This window comes from Macaca fascicularis, chromosome 2 (genome assembly GCF_037993035.2).
Source record: "Macaca fascicularis isolate 582-1 chromosome 2, T2T-MFA8v1.1".
In the NCBI taxonomy this organism is placed as follows: Eukaryota; Metazoa; Chordata; class Mammalia; order Primates; family Cercopithecidae; genus Macaca; species Macaca fascicularis.
In genome coordinates this window covers 179,077,088-179,099,314 of record NC_088376.1, presented here as the reverse complement: position 1 = coordinate 179,099,314, position 22,227 = coordinate 179,077,088, and positions in this window count along the sequence as shown.

The window sequence follows — 22,227 nt, the reverse complement described above, 5'->3', positions numbered from 1 at the left end:
CATTACAAGTATCCCTAACTTTTCTTCAGAATAGAGCTTTATTTTCCTTTATTCCACTAACATACTACAATAGGTATCAATGTCTTCAAGCTATGAAACAGGTACTCTTTATGGTTTATTTTAAAGCATGTATTACCTAAGTGAGGTAGGGAAGATGACTCTGGGTAGATATTGTAGTGGGACCTTACATTTGTCACCCAACGGCTCTAGAAATTTCCTCAGTGCCCAAGAATATAGGTTTTTAATTCTTCTTTTTTTTTTCTGTAACAAATATTGCTTAGATGGTTCTGAGCAGATTTCAGCAGTGACTATTCTTTCCCTTCTCCAACAAGTACCATGGTGGCGGGGGGTGGGGGAGGTTGTGTGAGTTCCACTCAACTCTCTCTTTGAGATATTGATGGTATCCGTGGAAGAAAAGCTACTAAGAGATGGGGCTGATCCTGTATCTGTGGAACCCATGGGCCTCCCATTTTCAATCTTGATCATGCTGGGCTTTAAGTAATCAATTAAACATTTTTAGTTTAATCTTCCTGTCAGCTTATATGGCATGCTATAACATCTACCTCAGGTAAGCAGATGCTTAGGTTCTATTTATTTCTCCAGATACCTATCTCTCTTCAAGTTGTGTAATCACGGTTCTCTGACTGGTTCATGAAAAACTGCTGATTTGTAGTTTGTTAAGATTTTGTCCTTGAATTAAAATTTAAAAATATTATTTCCAGCTGTTCACATCTCTGAGCTAAAACTGTACTTACAAATCAACTTTTATACTCCAGAAAAGTTATTGTCATAAGATTACATTAAGGATCTTGACATTTTTTATTTAGGGAAACTTGTGTTTGTTAACTAGTTTTCTAAGCCTTATTTGTTTATCTATAAAATGGTGACAATATTCCCTGCAGAAGACAGAGATTGAAATACCCTGTGGGTAATCAATAAGCAAAGTATAAATGTCAGCTGGGAATCTCTGCCTTTTGACATTTGGTTAAAATTGCCCTAAATGTCTAACCTTCTCATGTATGGAAACATAACCTCTTACTAACAGTTATGTAAATTCCAAGAGGTCTTTCTATTGCTGTTTGTCCACTGAAGTATGTCATTCCAAGTGTGAAATTTGACTTCGTTTCAAAACTCTACTAAATTAGAGTTCTGCTTAAAGTATAATGGAATAAAGTTCCTAACAAAATGATTCTCCTGAAAATAACATCCAAAATTCTGGATAAAGTAGAAGATGTAATTATGATTTTTATGGAGACCAAACAAAAACAAGCAGAGTTTTCAAAGGAGTCAGAACTTCAGGCAAGAGATTGTAAGGTGAGGCAAAACTTTACCTCTACTCTCTTAGGGTCCTGCTGGGCCTGAGTAAATTGACATGAGATAGATTGATAGGAGAAAACATACTAATTTAATATAAGTATTATGTGACAGGAAAGCCCTCCTAAAAAAAAAAATGAAGACCTAAAAAAGTGACTAAACCTAAATGCTCTTTTATTAGGTTGAACAAAGGAAGGCAATTACAGAAAAGTAAATAAATCCCCAGGGAAGGCATAAGGAAAGTAAAAAATATTTTAACAAAGTATGTTTGAACAGAATTATCTCAGCTATGACTCCCCATTGAAAAATATTTCTTTTCTGCTGGTACAGAGAGGGTATACTTTTACATGGAAATTTTGATCTACTGTTTTCAGGAAGAAGTGGGAAGATCAGAATGCCCTTCATGTCTTTGATATTTTTTCAAGTGCTTTTAAATGAAAATGATTCTATATCGAGGTGGGGATATTCTGACAAAATTCAAGACCATAGCAAAAAAACACAAAAACAAAAACAAAGACCCTTTTTCTGTTTTGTTTTGAGTTTTAGAGCAGGAGGGCAAAAGGTGGCTAAAAATGTGATAGTACACCCCGTCTCTTTTCTGCACACAGGAGAAGTTCCAGTTCAAGATGACTACCTAGAAGCAGCTAGTCGACACTTCTTCTAAGGAGATGAATCAAAATAGTGAGTAAATATTTATACTTCGAATAGATCACTTAAGAGAGTACAATGGAATGCATCAGAGAAGTAACGGAAATCATGAAAAACAAAGAAGAATAAAGAAGGATGTCTAGTGAGCTGGGATCTTGGGAAGCCAGGAGGAGATATAGTGTGTGAGTGAGTGATTGACCTCCCTGAGCTCCACGGACTTTTTAATCCTAGCAGTTGAAGAGCTCCTTCGACACACGCCCAACTTCTAACCTCCAGTCAAACACAAGGAGCTGCAGAGAGATGGGGCAGAGGCATTACTCAAACCCATTGGAATTCTACAGGCTTTTGATTCTTGAACAGCTGCTACTGTTGCAGTACCAGGGGAGAGAGCCGGAAGGCCAGGCACTTTTGTGCATCTCAAAGGTGGATGCTGCTACTGCTGCTGTTGGACAGAGGAGCAAGAAGACTGTGTACATTACAACTGCCAGCCTTTGCTACTCCCACTAAGGCAGTGGGGACGGGGAGGGAGAGGGGCTGCCTTCCATTCCGGTAGGGCTGCAGCCAAAATGTTCAGGCAGGGGAAGAGTGGCTGTGCTGCAGGTCAATTCAATAAATGTTGCTGGAAAACTTCGATATGTATATGCAGAAGACTGACACTAGATCTCCTATACAAAAATTAACTCAAGATGGATTAAAGGAATAAATGTAAGACCTGAAACTATAAAAGTACAAAACAGAAGTGAAGGAAGAGCTGTTCAGGACATTGACCTAGACAAAGAATTATGGCTCAATCTTTAAAAGCAAACGCAACAAAAACAAAAATAGAAAAATGGGACTTAATTAAACTAAAAATCTTCTGCAGAGCAAAAGAAATAATCAGCAGAGTAAACAGATAGCCTACAGGGTGGGAGAAAGTATTTGCAAACTAGGGACTAACGTACAGAATATAGAAGGAACTCAAACAATTCAACAGTAAAAGACAAAAAAAAAAAAAAAAAAAAAAAACCAAAAAAACAAAACTAAAAAGTGGACAAAGGACACGAACAGTTATTTCTCAAAATAAGACACATAAATGGCCAATAAACATGAAAAAACACTCAACATCATGAATTACAAGGAAAATGTAATTTAGAACCAGAAGAATATACCATCACATATTAGTCAGGATGGCTATCATTAAAGAGTCAAAAACAGGGCAGGCACGGTAGCTCATGCCTGTAATTCCAGCACTTTGGGAGGCCAAGGCGGGTGGATCACAAGGTCAGGAGTTCAAGACCAGCCTGGCCATTATGGTGAAACCCCATCTCTACGAAAAATACAAAAATTAGCTGGATGTGTTTGTGGGCACCTGTAGTCCTAGCTACCTAAGAGGCTGAGGCAGGAGAATCACCTGAACCCAGGAGGTGGAGGTTGCAATGAGCTAAGATCGCACCACTGCACTCCAGCCTGGGTGACAGAGCAAGACTGCATCTCAAAAAAAAAAAAAAAAAAAAAAAAGTCATAAAAAAGTTAAAAAAAAAAAAAAGAGTCGGTGGTGACGATGTGGAGAAAAGGGAATGCTTATACACTGTTAGTGAGAATATAAATTAGTATAACATGTTTGGAAAATAGCAGTATGGAGATTTCTCAAAGAACTAAAAATAGAACTACCATTTGACCCAGCAACCCAACTACTGGGTATGTACCCAAAGGAAAACAAATTGTTACATTAAAAAAAAAAAAATCTGAGGCCGGGCGCGGTGGCTCAAGCCTGTAATCCCAGCACTTTGGGAGGCCGAGACGGGCGGATCACGAGGTCAGGAGATCGAGACCATCCTGGCTAACACGGTGAAACCCCGTCTCTACTAAAAAATACAAAAAAAAAACTAGCCGGGCGAGGTGGCGGGCGCCTGTAGTCCCGGCTACTCGGGAGGCTGAGGCAGGAGAATGGCGGGAACCCAGGAGGCGGAGCTTGCAGTGAGCTGAGATCCGGCCACAGCACCCCAGCCTGGGTGACAGAGCAAGACTCCGTCTCAAAAAAAAAAAAAAAAAAAAAAAAAAAAATCTGCACATATATATTACTATTGCAGCACTAGTCACAATAGCAGTCATGTAACCAACCTAAGTATCCATCAGTGGATACTTGGATAAAGAAAACATACATATACATCATGGAATACTACACAGTCACAGAATACTATCCATTCATGTGGCATCAATATGGATGGATCTGGAGGCCATTATTTTAAGTGAAATAACTAAGAAACATGCAATCAAACACATGTTCTTAGTAAGTGGGAGCTAAACAATGGGTATATATGGACATAAGTAGGGAAATAATAGACACTAGCAACCCCAAAAGGGCAAAGGCTGGGAGAGGAGAGAGGTTTGAAAAATTACCTACTGGGTACAATGGATGGTAGCTGCAGTCCATCTAGAGCGGCTGCTGTGAAGACACTGGCTGCAGTGGAGGAGGTGGTGCTAGGGCTGTGCACTCCAGGGAGCAGGCAGGAGCCAGAAACGGGTGAAAGCCACACCCTATTCTGAGTTGAAGGAGTGGGATCCTTGCCATTCCCAGGGTAGCTGTAGCCACTCAGCCATGGCTGTGGACCTGGGCATGCCTGTGCTCTCTGAGGCCCAAGAAGTCCCCTCCCCCACAGGCTGGACGATGCCTGCTCCTGCTTCCTGGCCTCTCTTGGCTCCCAGCGCCCACTCAGATTTCAGAGAAAAGTGGAGGCCGAGCCTGGGCACAGTTGCGAGCCGGCCATGTGTGCACATTATCCAGGAAGTGCTGACACACCAGCCCCTTGCCACCACAGCCTCCCCCAGATTTTGGGCACCAATGAGCACGAGAGTGAGGCTTAGTGGGGGCTTAGGACAGCTCGGTGTGGGCCTGCAGGTGCCCTTTGGCACGAACAGCCTGGGTGCTGTGGACACAGTGGATGGCAGGTTGATGGCTGCAGGAGACATCTCCTGGGCAGAAAGGGGCAGGTAATGGGGAAACCCCACCTTCAAGCCAGGGACAGCCTGAAGCCTGGGGCCTGGCTGCAATTTCTGCAGATTGGACTCAGAACTTATGATGCTTTTTTTTTTGGCCCACTCACGGCCACCCATGAGCCAAACAGCATGCACTTCCTTGCCTCTGAAGCTCATGTAAACCTTGACCTCAACCAGTCTCGGGCAGACAAGAGGATGACCTGCCTGCAGCTGGGAGCTACCCACTCCAGGTCTTCTTTCGGCTAAGGCTGCAGAAGATGGGATGACCTGCTTGCAAATAGGAGCTATCCACTTTGGGTCTCCTGAGAACTGTACTGTCCCTCAAGAAGGCACCTCTTTGCCTTGCTTGTGCTCCAGTTGTCTGCATACCTCATTCTTCCTAGATGTAAGATAAAGGCTTAGGACATGCCAAATGATGAGAATGAAAGAGCTGTAACACAAACAGAGCTTCAACATGCTCCAACCTGTGCTCACCACATTGCGAGTCATGAGAAGAAAATAATAGCTATGGCCCTTTGGGGAGCACAGACCTAGGGGCTGGGCCAGGGCTGCGACACCCTCTTTGGGGCTCTGCAGTTTCTGGTATCTCCAAGCTTCCAGGCACCACCGCATTTCCCTTGTCCAGATGCAGGTCCCAACAGTGGAAGTCACTTGTGGTGCATCAGATCCAGCTGCAGGCTTCTGTGGAGCCAGTGCCTGGAGCTGCCGGCCCCGCTGTAGCGGCTTGAGTGGTTGGCTCTATGCAGTGACCAGAACCTGTGCTTGGTTGCTCATGTACCCCTTGCCACTCTGTGACTGGCTCACCTTTGGCAGGCATGGGGTCCGGGCTAGTAGCACAAGTGTGAGCGGAGTACAGGCCACCAGGCCAAGTCACTGGAAGAAGCCCAGTGGGCCCAGGCAAAACTCAGGCAAAGGCACCCGTGGCCATAGAGGTTTCTTGCTGAAAAAGTGACTCCCGAGGATCCTGTGACCCGATGTTCACTGTGTGATGGGTCCACTAGAAGCCCAACACCCCCACTATGCAAAGACCTAAATAGGCTGAGATGACAGTTTTCCCAAATTTGCATATAAATGTAATGTAATTTCTGTTAAAATTTCAATTGGTACTTTTATATAAACTGACAAAGCGATTTTAAAATTTATACGGAAATTGAAATAAACTAGGAGAGTTTACATCATTTATTTTTGAAAAACAAAGCCAGAGAACTTACACTACCTGAGTTTGAAGTGATTATACACGTACAGTAATCAAGAAAAGGTGCTATAGGTTAAAGTATAAATACACAGATCAATGCAACAGAGAGTTCAGAAATAGCTTTACACATACATAGTTGCTGATTTTTTGACAATGTTTCCAAGGTAATTCAATGGAGTAAAGAAAAATCATTTCAATAAATGGAGCTGGAAAATCTGTATATCCATATGGAAAAATTGAAACTCAAATTTTATCTTCCTCTGTGTACAAAAATTAACATGAAGTGCATCATAGACTTAAATATAAAGGCTAAAATTGTAAAACTACTAGATGAAAACATAAGAGAAAATCTTTTGCTACAGAGTAGGCATAGATTTCTTAGAGAGAACCCCTAAAACACCAAGAATAAAAATAAAAAGTTGATAAAAACAGCAGGAAGAAAAACAAAAAATGAATAAATTAACTTTTTTTCCAAATTAAAAGCTTTTGCTCTTCAAAATGCATTGTCAGGGAAATTGTTTTAAAAGATAATCCACAGAGTGAGATAAAATATTTGCAATTTATATACCTTATAATTGACTTATTTACTGAATCTATCTATCTAGGGTTCTTATAACTCAATACAGAGTATTAGTATAATTTTTAACTAAGAAAAACAATTATAGTGGGTTAAATACTTCAATAGATAATTCATGTAAGAAGATCTATAAATGGCAAGTGAGCACATAAAATGGTGTTCAACAGCCTTTCTATTAGAAAATGAAAATTAAAATCACAATTAAATATCACTACAAGAATGGGAAAATAAAAATGACTGATAATTGTTGACAAGAATGTAAAACAACTGGAATTTCCATACATTGTGGATATATGTATCTATAAAGTTGAAAATGGGAATTTCTTAAGTTAAACACTCACTTTCACAAAACCTATCACTGTGCTAAGTCATACATGTCGAAACTAGAGTTATGTTAATCATTAACAGTTGAAAATTAGTCATTCATTTGTGATATATGGGTGTCATAATATCATTCCTGTCATCTTATATTGCTTTTGTAAAAATTAAACAGGATAATGTATATAAAAGTGTTTATTAAGTCTAAGATGCTGGGAAATGCAATATTAATGTTATTTATTCCAAAGCATACAATATGGATCATAAAATGGATACTTGTTTGAGAAAGTATAATGATGTCTCAAAGTCTGGTTACAAACTGAAATATGCTCAAGGAAAAGTTTTCATCAACTGGTATTGCATTTGCAGAAGAAAACAAATTGCATATTTAAAGCAAATTACTATTATTTTAAGTATTTTTATGGTACTTTTTTCACTTACTGCTTAATATTTGAAAACAAAGAAAAGTGCGACTATACTGCACATAACATAATCTTAAAACTTTTTAGCTTCTTTGACTTTTTGAACTCAATTTAAAATACCTTAGTTTATTCCTCATTAAGTACCTTTTTATCTCAGTCACTCTGCTCATCTCAATCTCTACACCACAGCAATCGCTGACTGATCCAGGCTGTCACCCGGCAGACTGGAAAAAGCGCAGCTGTGACGGCATAGAACAGAAACAGGGAGCTGAGTCCAGTAAACCAAGTTTCTTAGTTTTTTAGTGGGTGAAGCACACTCTGCAGGCTTATTTACATGCATCTCAGTCTTTTCATTTTTAAGACAAAGTGATTGAACTAGGTGATCCCAGATGTACTTTTTAGCTCTTTAATTACCTGTTGTCTAGGATAAAAAATAAAGAGAAGAGTGTAAATGTTTCATTTTCCCTTGTGTCTGATACTTGTTTTTTTTTTTTGTCCTATGATTCATAAGCTTTAGTTTTTATCTATTGATATGGATCTTTATTTTGAAGTTTGACACACATGCAGAAATGTCATCACTTTAAGACAATATGCATTTATTCTGTTAATGCTGAAATTTCTCATTGACATTTTTATTGTTTTATTCATGTATAAGAACTTTCTTCATAGTCAGTATTTCATGTATTTTTAAGAACTATATAGTATTAACTTATTTATTTATTTATTAACAAAGCAAGATGTAATGAACTACTGTATTCATTGAATCTAAGTTATTATTTTTTATGTGATAAGCGATTATATTTTTAGGCCACTATGAAATAAAAATAAAATAAAATAAAAACACCAAGTGAACTGGCCACACCATTTATTGTAAGATATATCACAGTTTCAGAGATGTTAAAAAATTAAAAACATGTGCCTTAGAATCAAGAAAATAGCTTTTCATTAAAACATACATCAATTTACTCTTTATTTGATAAAGTTATAGTAAACCAGTCTAAATGTATGTTATTACTCTTCTTTTAAAATTATCAGTATTTCACTCCCAGTCATGAAAACACTTGAAATTAGTTTTTAAATTAGGTCTCGAAAATGTCATTTTAAAAGAATCTTCTACATAGTTTTCTTTTTTTAATGTACTCAAGGCGATTCCATAATATGTGTAATTTTTTAAGTGTCTGACATATACTAAAGCCTCTGTAGTGATGTCTTAACCAGTTACTTCTACTTGTTCTACACAGTTCCATGTCAACATAAATGAGAAATAGATTTCTACCTGTTCCTTTCCTGACAGGCAATGCCTATCATGTAAGGTGTGAAGCTGCCTAAAAGATTTACTTCTTGTAGAACTCCAACCAGACCCAGAGACAAAAAAATATTAAAAGACATTCTGCTCAAAACCCAATATTCCTTAAGATTTTTCACTCTTCAATTCTCTATAGACATATGCTTCTAAAATTGCCAACAGATCTCTCTTTTATCTCAGCTAATCAATTCTTTGAAATTACTTCCTTTCCTACACATGGAGCCAACTTAAAAATACTTCTGCCTAAAATTCATTTATTTCCCATATCCCCTTAGCTACATTGTACTCATGTTTTAATTATCTACTTTATCCTGTCTGTGCAGCTTTTTAAAAAATTTCTAAAACTTTATTTCTGCTTTCAATTTATGATTTATTATTCAAATTACAAGATTCATCAAAATATATTACCATTATTGCTTCAAAGTAAAGAGTATTTGTTTTCTCTTATTACTGTAACAAATTACCACGAAATCAATAGCTTTTGACAACACAACTGTACTGCCTAACAGTTATGGAAGTGAGAAGTCTAGAATGGACCAGAAGGACTATATTCATTAGAGAGCCCCCAAGAAATAATTAATTCCCCTGTCTTTTCCAGGTTCTAGAGGCTACCTACATTCCTTGACTCATGGCCATGCATAAATCTCACCTTTGTTTCTGCTGTTTCATCTCCTTCTTCAACTGACCTTTCTGCCTCCCTCTTACAATGACCCTCATGGTTACATTGGGCCCACCCAGATCAAGAATACCCTCCCCATCTCAGGATCAGTAACTCGAGCACATTGGAAAAGTCTCTTTTGCTATGTAAGGTAACATGCTAGTAGATTGTGGGGACTGGAATGTGAACATCCTGGTGGGGCCGCTGTTCTACCTATCACATTAACTTTCCCTATTGAACTTTGAGATTTCGAATGTCTTATGGCCTAAATTTTGTCCCCATAAAATTCATGTGCTGAAGCTTTTTCCCCTAGTGTGACTGCATGCAGAAATAGGCTAACTGAAAACGTAATCAAATTTAAACGGGATCATGACAGTGGGGCCCTAATCCAGTAGGACTGTGTCTTTGTAACAAGTGGAAGAGCCACTACAAGCGCATACATGGAAGAAAAGCCATGTGAGGACACAGCCATTTACAAGTCAAGGGAAGAGACTTTAAGAGAAATCAAACTAACACCTTAATCTTGAGCTTCCGGTCTCCATAACTGTGAAAAAATAAACTTATGTTGTTGAAGCCACCCAGTTCATGGTATTTTGTAATGGCAGACCTAGCTGACTAATATCATATGTTTACTCATTGTTTTAAATTTTAGCATTTAGCTTAGTGACTCTGCTAAAATAATCAGCAGCAGACAGGAAATTTATAGAAACAAACATATTTGCAAAGAAGTATTTTTAAGAAAACTTAAAATGATTTCAGATTGGCACTGAACATTTAATCTAATGCTTAAGTTTGTCATTTATATTAATTACTTCTGGTGAAAACCTTTTCCTATTTAGGGTAAATATTTATTCAGATTTAAGGTTCTTACCCTTCTGTATCTTTTACAGGATGACAGGTTGAGGGAAATATTCCCTCCTATGCTGTCAGTTCAGGAACTTTGTGCATGTGGGTCTTGGGTCCTTGCTGTGCTCATTGCTGTAAGTGACTTCATGAGAGCTGGACCCTAGAAATGAGTTGTTTTTCTGTGAAATGTTCTGACTACTAATTTTAACTGTTGTCATGGTCTCAGAAGAAGTTATGCAAGCAGAGGTCATGTTTAAATTTACTAAGGCTTCCTGGCATGGAGGACTTCAAGAGGGCCCGTTTGCCTTTCTTTCTTCCAGAATACAGTGAAAGGACTTTCAGGACAGTGGCACAGCCTCTCAGATAAGTGCAGGGTCCTCTTGCTTGGGGCTAAAGCATTGGATTCACCCTGTGTCCACCTGATAGAGCTGGGGAACTGGGAGAAGTTGGGAATGTGTCTGCCATTCCTCATCCAGATTTCTTTTTCTTTTTTCTTTTTTTCTTTTTCTTTTCTTGTTTTTGAGACGGAGTCTTTCTCTGTGGCCCAGGCTGGAATGCAGTGGCGCGATCTCAGCTCACAACAAACCCCGCCTCCCGGGTTCATGCCATTCTCCTGCCTCAGCCTCCCGAGTAGCTGGGACTACAGGCGCCCGCCACCACTCCTGGCTAATTTTTTGTATTTTTAGTAGAGACGGGGTTTCACCGTGTTAGCCAGGATGGTCTCCATCTCCTGACCTCGTGATCCGCCCGCCTCGGCCTCCCAAAGCGCTGGGATTACAGGCTTGAGCCAGAGCATGCGGCCCCCACCTAGACTTCTTTAACCTGTTGTTGTCTCTGGATCCCCAAGAGACTGCCAATAATCATAAACACACAAAGAGAAAAACATTTCTAATATCATATTTTCAAAATTTCTCCCATAAATCACAGATGATAATCTTTCTTCTTCATACTCTCTCCCCAGATCAAATTGATATGCAGTATGCATACTCGCCCTCTCTCCATAAACCATTCTACTCTGTAGAACTTCTCTTCATGTCGTCTTTCTGACATGCGACATAATCTACCTTCTGCATTGGGGCAGGGGTGTAGAGGTGGAATGAACATGAAATTTTTGTTTTAAGTAAGGATTCTTCAACCTGAGGATGTATTTGCTGAAACAAGCATTCATAAATATTGAGGGAACTTGCATGAGTATAATGTGGGAGACGCTTATGAGAATGTGAAGAGAAAAATTGAACTCACCATTCTCTTTCATTTGTTTCAAAACAAGGAAATATTTTAAGTGTTTGTAAAATGAATGAATTATGAATAAATTAACTTCTAATTATCATAAAATGTAGTTGAAAAATTTCTAAAATTATCTCCCTGAAGTATATGTAGAATCCGCTGCAGAATGAAAGTTTGTTAAAAACATCTAGAGATACTTGATAGAGTGGTTCATTCCTGTCATCTTCACCTTCAACTTTTTGTCTCAAAATTTTGCTTCTTCCGTTAGATGTTTTTTATTCCTATGCCCTGATTTCTCCAACTTGAATCTAATAAATACGAAGTAGCTTGCATTTTGGAACACACCAAAATATTTTAAACTCTTTCAGAATAAAGTCAAGGAGAGGCAAGGTGCTCCTTCTCATCTTCAAAGCACCAACATTCAGTCTTTTGAAATTACCTTATCTCTGTATTTCTTTACCTTTAATTTCTCCGGCATGCCTGTAATGTATCATTGTGAAACGTAGGCAGGCTTACCTTTCATTCTCAATTTATTCTGAAATCTCAATTTATTTATTTATTAATTATTTGTAATGTATACCCATAGCTTCCATGATATCATTGCAGTTCCACTCGTCACCATTTGATTCCTTTATTATTATTATACTTTAAATTCTGTGATACATGCATGGAACATGCAGGTTTGTTACCTAGGTATACATGTGCTGTGATGGTTTGCAGCACCCATCTACTGGACATCTACATTAGGTATTTCTTATAATTCTATCCCTCCCCTAGCACCACACCCCCTAACAGGCCCTGGTGTGTGATGTTCCCCTCCCTGTCTCCACGTGCTCTCATTGTTCAATTCCTATTTATGAGTGAGAACATGCAGTGTTTGGATTTCTGTTCCTGTGTTAGTTTGCTGAGAATTATGTTTTCCAGCTTCATCTGTGTCCCTGAAAAAGACATAAACTCAGCCTTTTTATGGCTGCACAGTATTCCATGGTGTGTATGTGCCACATTTTCTTTATCCAGTCTATCATTGATGGACACTTGGGTTGGTTCCAAGTCTTTGCTTTTGTGAGTAATGCTTCAATAAACATACATATGCATATGTCTTTATAGAATGATTTATAATCATTTGGGTATATACCCAGTAATGGGATCGCTGGGTCAAATCATATTCCTGGTTCCAGATCCTTGAGGAATCGCCACACTGTCTTCCACAATGGTTGAACTAATTTATACTTCCAACAACACTGTAAAAGCATTGCTATTTCTCCACATCCTCTCCGGCATCTGTTGTTTGCTGACTTTTTAATGATCGCCATTCTAACTGGCATGAGATGATATCTCAGTGTGGTTTTGATTTGCATTTCTCTAATGACAAGTGATGATAAGCTTTTTTCATGTTTCTTGGTTGCATAAATGTCTTTCTATGAGAAGTGTCTGTTCATATCCTCACCAACTTTTTGATGGGGTTGTTTTTTCCTTGTAAATTTGTTTAAATTCTTTGTAGATTCTGGATATTAGCCCTTTGTCAGATGCATAGATTCCAAAAATTTTCTCCCATTCTGTATGTTGCCTGTTCACTCTGATGCTAGTTTCTTTTGCTGTGCAGAAGCTGTTTAGTTTAATTAGATCACATTTGTCAATGCTGGTTTTTGTTGCCATTGCTTTTGGTGTTTTAGTCATGATGTCTTTGTTCATGCCTATGTCCTGAATGTTATTGCTGAGGTTTTCTTCTAGAATATTTATGGTTTGGGGTTTTACATTTAAGTCTTTAATTCATCTTGAGTTAATTTTTGTGTAAGGTGTAAGGTAGGGGTCCAGTTTCAGTTTTCTGCATATGGCTAGCCAGTTTTCCCAATACTATTTATTAAATAGAGACTCCTTTCCCCATTGCTTGATTTTGTCAGGTTTGTCAAAGCTCAGATGGTTGTAGATATGGGGTGTTATTTCTGAGGCCTCTGCTCTATTCCCCTGGTCTATATATCTGTTTGGTACCCGTACCATGCTCTTTTTGTTATTGTAGCCTTGAAATATAGTTTGAAGACTGATAGCATGATGCCTCCAGCTTTGTTCTTTTTGCTTAGAGTTGTCTTGGCTATACAGGTTCTTTTCTGTTCCATATGAAATTTAAAGTAATTTTTCTAATTCCGTGAAGAAAGTCAATGGTAGCTTGATGGGGATAGCATTGAATCTATAAATTACTTTGGGCAGTATGACCATTTTCACAGTATTGATTCTTTCTATCCATGAGCATGGAATGTGTTTCTGTTTATTTTGTCCTCTCTTATTACCTTGAGCAGTGGTTTGTAGTTCTCCTTAAGAGGTCCTTCCCATCCCTTGTAAGTTGTATTCCTAGGTATTTTATTCTCTTTGTAGCAATTATGAATGGCAATAAACTAGAAAATCTAGAAGAAATGGATAAATTCCTGGACACATACACCCTCCCAACACTAAACCAGGAATAAGTCGAATCCCTGAATACACCAATAACAAGTTCTGAAATTGAGGCAATAGTTAATATCCTACCAATCAAAAAAAAGGAAAAAAGAAAAAAAAAGCCCAGGACCAGACAGATTCACAGTCAAATTCTACCAGAGGTACCAAAAGGAGCTGGTACCGTTCCTTCTGAAACTATTCCAAACAATGGAAATAGAGGGACTCCTCCCTAACTCATTTTATGTGGCCAGCATTATCCTAATACCAAAACCTGGAAGAGACACAACAACAAAAAAAGAAAATTTCGGGCCAATATCCCTGATGAACATCGATGCAAAAATCCTCAATAAAATACTGGCAAACCGAATCCAGCAGCATGTCAAAAAGCTTATCTACCAAGATCAAGTCTGCTTCATCCCTAGGATGCAAGGCTGATTCAACTTACGCATATCAATAAACATAATCCATCACATAAACAGAACCAATGACCAAAACAACATGATTATCTCAATAGATGCAGAAAAAACCTTCAGAAAAACTCAACACCGCTTCATGCTAAAAGCTCTCAATAAACTAGGTATTGATGGAACATAGTTCAAAATAATATGAGCTATTTGTGACAAACCCACAGCCAATATCATACTGAATGGGCAAAAGCTGGAAGCATTCCCATTGAAAACTGGCACAAGACAAGGATGCCCTCTGTCACCACTCCTATTCAACATAGTATTGATAGTTCTGGCCAGGGCAATCAGGCAAGAGAAAGAAATAAAAAGTATTCAAATAGGAAGAGAGGAAGTCAAACTGTCTCTCTTTGCAAATGACATGATTGTATATTTAGAAATCCCCATCGTCTCAGCCCCTAATCTCCTTAAGCTGATAAGAAACCTCAGCAAAGTCTCAGGATACAAAATCAATGTGCAGAAATCACAAGCATTCCTCTACACCAATAATAGATAAACAGGGAGTTCCACTAATTCTTACATTTCAGGAACTTAACTAATATATCGTACTTCTGTGTTATTTATTTAGTTGCAAGTGCTTGTGTGAAAGATGTCATGTAAAAACTAAAGCAAGTATGAAATAGGAAGACAGTAAAATCTATATAGTCAGCTGAAAATTAACATAATTTATTTTTTGCTTATTAGAAATGGCAAACAAGGCCAACAAGTATATTTCTACAAAATATGATATAAATTGTAACATCACTTAAAAAATAGCAATGAATTCTTGTGTCATCTGTTAAATGCTGTGCATCAATACAATTTTAATCAATCAAAAAGAATCATAGTAACTTTCCAACTAAGGTAACAACCCTAAATAGCTTTACTAACACATGTTACTTCAATTTGAAATATTAAAAATAAATATATCACGGCTTCATAAGGTAACTTTTTACTTACTACATTGTGTGTTAAGCTATGTTTGCAGAGAATTTTCATATAGTTCCAAATTTTCGGCAAAGCACATATGGAGTAAATTCTAATTTTAAACCTTATTTTAAACACAGATGATCTATTTTTAGAGTTTCATTCATCTTTTTAAATTATAATTCTTAAATTTATAAGTTCTAAATGTTAGAAGCTGAACAAATTAAGTACAATATTGAAATGGATAAATCGATAGCTAAAGCATAAGAATACTTCAAACAGATCTATAAAATATACACAATTAACTTGAACATTACTATTGAAAATAGAGTAGGATTAAGGTACTATGAAACAGAACTCAGTTTGTGAGACACATTAATCTCACCTTGATTAAGAACGTCAAATAAGGCCGGGCGCAGTGGCTCATGCCTGTAATCCCAGCACTTTGGGAGGCCAAGGTGGGTGGATTACGAAGTCAGGACATGGAGACCATCCTGGCTAACACAGTGAAATCCCGTCTCTACTAAAAATACAAAAAAATTATTCAGGTATGGTGGTGGGTGCCTGTAGTCCCAGCTACTTGGGAGGCTAAGGCAGGAGAATAGCATGAACCCGGGAGGCGGAGCTTGCAGTGAGCCAAGATCCTGCCACTGCACTCCAGCCTGGGCGACAGAGTGAGACTCCGTCTCAAAAAAAAGGACGTCAAATGCTTTACCTTACTTGGTCTTTTTTCGACCTAAACGACTGCATCCATTTATCAGTAAGACATTTCCACTCAGAAATTGGTATTTTAAAAATACCTCTGAGAGTCACAAGACAAATACAATGCTAGAAAATATGAACTCCCAGGATGGACTTAAACGGCAAAGTTCGTGTCCTTTACAAAGAAAAAAATACGGGTGAAAGCTAACAGGACACCAAGAGGTAAAGGATTTCTTGCAATGACTTAAGTGATAATGAACAGCTGATTTCCCATTCAGTGACTTCAAAGAATTAACACTGTAGTCATACAAGTAAGTGCAAATTCATATGCCCAAAGTCAAAAAATACTATACCACTATATGACTTAAGGCAGATACAAAATGCTTTGCAAAAATACTTACGTAAATCATTTTTATGATATCTCGAAAATAATAAACATTTAATAAGATGGTCATTTTCCTCACATTTCACGTTGTGCAATTAGAATGCAGACCAAACCCCTAAGAAAGACTTCAGGTATTTTCATGCAATAAAGTGTACAACTTTGTCATTATTTTCATAGTTTTAATATTCTCTCTATTTTAACCATTTTCAGCTATGTGATTTTTATGCAGTGGATTTGTGAGATCACTGCTTGCTAGTATAACTTTCTCTCACTTTCTCCACCTCGTTCTCTCCATGTGTATGTCTCTCTTTTCTCTGTTTCTCTCTCTTTCTCTTTCCATATACATATGTATATATACACACACATGCAGGGCTACTCAAATAAGTCAATGTATTCATATGTTTCTATGTTGTATGACTCACCTAAACTCTGGATGGTTATTTCAAGCTTTAACTTCAGGCCCTGTTTGCACAGAACTCTCTCTCTCATGGTAAATAACCATTAAACTAAAAAATAAAAGTAACAATAAAAAGAAACAGTGCAGATGGAATAAAAAACAAAATTTTTTTAAAGTCTGCTAACCATAAGAGAAAGGCAGAAACTATTCAAATATCAGACCATTAGAGGTCTTGTATGCATGGAGGAGGGTCAGAGTCACTGAGAAAGCCTCAAATGTGAGACTTAGTGACAGAAGCTCAGCTTAATGTTGAGGCTGAAAGAGGGTAACAGAGGATGCCATCACTGAACCACACGCCCAGGCTAACAAGTAGCTATAATAAGTATACAACAGAAGTTTATTATTGGTGTAAGGATAAGAGCTTAGAGAGACTAGCTCTCCGAGGCACAGAATCACGAGGATAACCTAAAGCTGGAAGAAAAAATAGAAACATTGAACAAAAACCTCTGGGAATCTAGCCTCACTATAAGCATGGCACAGTCAAGGAGTTTGAGGTCAGTAGAGTACTTATTATAGCAAAAGCAAAAATAAAACACTAACCCAGCTCGGTTCCTGATTATGTTTACAAAAGCCTCCATACTAATGATTTGGCAAAAGAAGAAGCATGCCCATTTTGAGGCATAAACACTACTTAGCTCTCTCTTATTCTCCATGTGATAAACAGCTTTCATCCAAAAATTATAACATATGGGAGACTGGGCGTGGTGGCTTACGCCTGTGATCCCAGCACTTTGGGAAGCCGACGCGGGTAGATCATGAGGTCAGGAGTTCGAGACCAGCCTGGTCAACATAGTGAAACCCTGTCTCTACTAAAAATACAAAAATTAGCTGGGCATGGTGGCGCGTACCTGTAGTCCCAGCTACTCGGGAGGCTGAGGCAGGAGAATCACTTGAACCCTGGAGGTGGAGGTTGTGGTACCCATGGTCGCACCACTGCACTCCAGCCAGGGCAACAGAGCCAGACTCTGTCTCAAAATAGCAATAATAAAAATAATAATAACATATGGACAAAAGTGATGAGAAATCAACTAAAGCAGACTCAGATATGATTAAGATATTGGGACTTTTGTACAGGGAATTTAAAAAACTAGGACTAATACATCAAAGGCTATAGTGGAAAATATAACCAAAGTTTAAAAAAGATAGGAAATATCAATAAAGTAATGGAAACTATAAGTAGTGATAAAAATTGCATGCTGGAAAAAAATTAAGTGCTATAAAATTTTAAAATGTAATGACACAGAAATGTAGAATGCTTTCAATGGGATTTTTAGTAGACTTGACACTCAATCTCAAGCAAATTTAAAGGTGTAGAAATAGTGTGCAAACTGAACCAAAGAGGGAAAAATGTGAAAACACAAAGAAAAGAGTATACAAAACTTCAGGAAAATACCAAGGAGTCTAACATATGTGTAGGTGGAATATTGAGATAAGAGCAAGAGAGCAGGGAAGAAAAAGTATCTGAAAAGATGTTGGTCAAGAATTTTCCCCATAAGGAAGGTGTTAGGCAACAGTTCTACGAAGCTCAGAGCACATAATTAACATTAAATATAAATCAAGAAACAATCGCAACTTACAGAAACATGCTACTTGGAATTTGCTGAAGTCCAGTGATAAAGAGGAACTCTCTAAGGATAACAGAGAAAAAAAAGGACAGAATTCATCACACAGAGGAACACAGATAAAATTAATAGCAGATTTTGTGTTCGAAGCCATGCAAGCAAGAATAAAATGGAGTAACATCATCATTCAAGTGTTGGATATAAAGGACAAACTAGAGTTTGGATAAACTATAATTCAATTCAGAGAAAAAATACATATTTCAAAAATAAACAGGCTATTTGATAAATAAAAATTGAGAGATGTTATTTGCAAAAGAAATTCTCTAAAAAAAGCTCATTAGGTAGAATACTAGATAATAGACAAAAACTAGATCTATAAGATATGTGAAGAACACTGAAATGGTGTAATTCATAAGTATAAATTTCATTTCTATGCTTAATTTTTCTCAAGATAATCATCTTTCTAAAATACAATAGAAGGAATTATGGGTTTGTAGCATATAAAAATACAATATACTAGATAATTAACAAAGTATAGAAGGGAAGAATTGGGAGTATATTATTGGGTGACACATATTACTTAAAGGTAGATTGTGATTAATTAATAATGACTTTCATAAACTCTAGGATGGCAACTGAAATAAAACAGGAATAAAAATCAAGTAATAGAAGATGAAAAAATGAATGTTTTTATATGTCATTGCCAATACAGAACTGGAGTGTGTGTATGTAATGTTAAGGAATTTTTTTTCTTGGTTCAAGAAGAAATGCATAGACAGCTTAGGTAATGAGTACTTTTGCAATAAATCAGATCTCTGAAGCAAAGGATAGAAAAAGCATTGGGTAGAAGTTCAAGTACTTAGTGTTTAGTCTACTTTGTGTGTGTGTATATGTGTAGATTATGGGAGCAAGAAAAAAAAAAAAACTAAAGAAAGAAAGAGCATACAGAAACATCAGGTTTTATAGAACTGCCATAGGCAAGGAAAGAACATTTAAGAAAGTATTCCTTTTTGTGATGTAAATATAGTTTACACAAATAATTTTCTATTGGGACTATCAGTAGGCTATATACATGGTGGAAACTCTGTGTTAGCATTATAAATGAAGATGAGAAATAGCTCATCCACTGACCGTGGGTTAAACCAATTTTTCTAGATAAAATGGTGATGGAAGGTAGACTCATATGAAACAGCTGTGTTTGCATCGATACTACATCGAATAATTTATATGTTGACCTTAGATATCACTCTTAGTCCTCACCCACTCAGGTCATCATACCTCTTAAGTAGTAATTAAAATGTATTGAAAATGTCATTTTTTTCTTTTGTCTTTTTATTTGAACCTGAATATCTCTAAGTCTCTGGCTGGGATGCATGCATCAGCCTTTTGGCTTATATTGCTTTATATACCATGTCTTCTGTACGCGGTTTTGGCCTGTTCTATCACTTACCTCTAATTTGGACGAAAGGGTTCAAGGGAAGAAACAATATGAGAGGAGGCCTATTCTAGGATATTAACTGACAAATAATAGGAATTCAAAAAAAATGTAAGAAAGACGAAATGGAACAGGAATAACAGCTGAAGATAGATGGAATACTTATATTTTTAACGAAACATTCATATGCTGATTTACATAATTTGAAAGGTTTTTTTTTCCCATAAACAGGTAATGAAAAGAATGAAAGTTTTCTAATCCAAATAAAGATCTCTGCCTGAAAATTAAACATTCACATTGTAACCATATTAATAAGAAGAGATTCATAAGCATGTTGCACATACACACAGAGGAAATATTCAAATAACAGGGATGGAAGGAATCCAATAGCTACTCAAGGGGAGAAAAACATAAATAAATCTATAAACAAACGAAATATGCGACAGCTTTAAAATGTTCCTCTCTAACATTAAACTTTAGAAGACTACTGAGTGAGACCACCAAATTCCAAATAAGCATTTACCATTTAAGAATTGTATCCAGCAAAATTATTATTTATGAATTTAGGCATATAAAATCTTTTTTTATGGAAACAAATGGAAAATATGATACACAGGTACCATTTGTGATTTAGGTTCTAAAAAACCTGTAACAAAAACAATAAAAATATTCAAAATCATGACATAATCTGTAAGGAAACTACAGAAAGGTCAGTAAAGAGAAGAAAACTTTAAAATATGTTAGTTTTGTTCATAACCCCAAGGATTTTTAAAATAGCTACAAATATAAGTTATAAGTTTTTTTCAGTAGTAGCGAATATTGTAAAAAGAGTGTGATGAAATTTAAATTCTATATCATATGTTTAAAAATAGAAAAGTGCATGGAAATACAGACATACCTTCTGAAAAACCATAAATTTGAATAAAATATTGTTTTCCTTTTACTTTGAGGATTTAATACATGTTTGAGAATATTTCTAAAAAGAGTTGAAGTAGGGTGTAGGTAGAATTAAAGGAAAATTACTATACTCAGGAAAAAAACATTATATATAAATAAAAAGTAATATATCTTTTCTTTAAAAAAGAGAAATAAAACATAACAAAATAAAAACGTGTTTTAAAAACCAAAAATGCTGTATTAAAAATAGTAAAAGTATTTCTATTTTACTCTCCTCTGTGACAATAAGAATAAAAACAATAAATAGAAGTTTGTGTGTTGGGGCAAAGGGGAAAGAGAGAGATTAATCTTAACAAAAGTAGTGCAAATTAAATTCCAACAGCAATTTATGAAGAACATAGTGAAATATACTTTTGCCTAATGAGAAAAAGGTTATCATAAGCAGAGTTATAGCTGTGTCCATCTATCTAATTATCTATCTTCTCTCTATCAATGGATTAATAAAAAGTGTTTATTAGTATATTAAGGAAGAGATCAGTTTTAAAGAGGTAAAACCCGCAACCCTTTGCAACAGCTAAGTGTAGATACAAAGGCAAGACCAAGGCATATCCCTGTGAACTTTATAGTATAGGAGATATAAGGAATTCAGGGTTAGTTGGGAACTGTAGAGACTGACCATTTTACCAAGACATGAGATTTCTGCCAGCTTGGGAGAAGGTAGCTGGAGTGTCAAAACTCAGCAGTTCAGTCACCACAGCAGACTAGGAGAGATGAAGGGAAGAAATGAGGTAGGGGGATGAAAACAGAATACCTGTGATATATAGACTGCTGCTGCCTGTCACAAATTTCTTCCCAATTCTGTCAGAAAAATAAGTGATAATGCTGTGAACACCAAGCCAAATTTGAGCCCAGATTTGATAGAATTGGAAAAAATTACTTTTAATGCAATTGGGAAATACAGACTTTTTGAACAAAATTACCAAAAAAATCCCCTGAAAATATATAGTATTTACTGACCAGAAATCCACAAAATTAAAAATGTGTCATGAAAAGATAATTCTAGACACTATTTTTATGCCTATATTTAAAAATATATTCTGAGTAATTAATGTTCTTACTTGATTATAACGTCACTGAAATGTTTCTTCTTCCTTACCTATCATTTGCTTCCTTAGCTACTTTAGACACATTGGCTCCCTTGCTATTCCTCAGAAATCTTAGGCCCTTCACAGTTGCTACTCTTTCTGCCTAAATAAATTACCTCTGCTTGGACCGCTGAGAAAAAAGCAAGAGAAAAATCAGAACAAAACTTCAGAGGCTTTGCACTTCTTTCATTCACATACATTTTTCTAATTTGCACTCAATGTACTTCATCATATAAACTTTCGTGATCACCCTGTGTAACACAGAAACCATCTTCATAATTCTTTATTTTCTAATAGCACTTACTACTTTATATGCATATGTGTATGTGTGCATATTTGTAGACAATTGTAAATCCA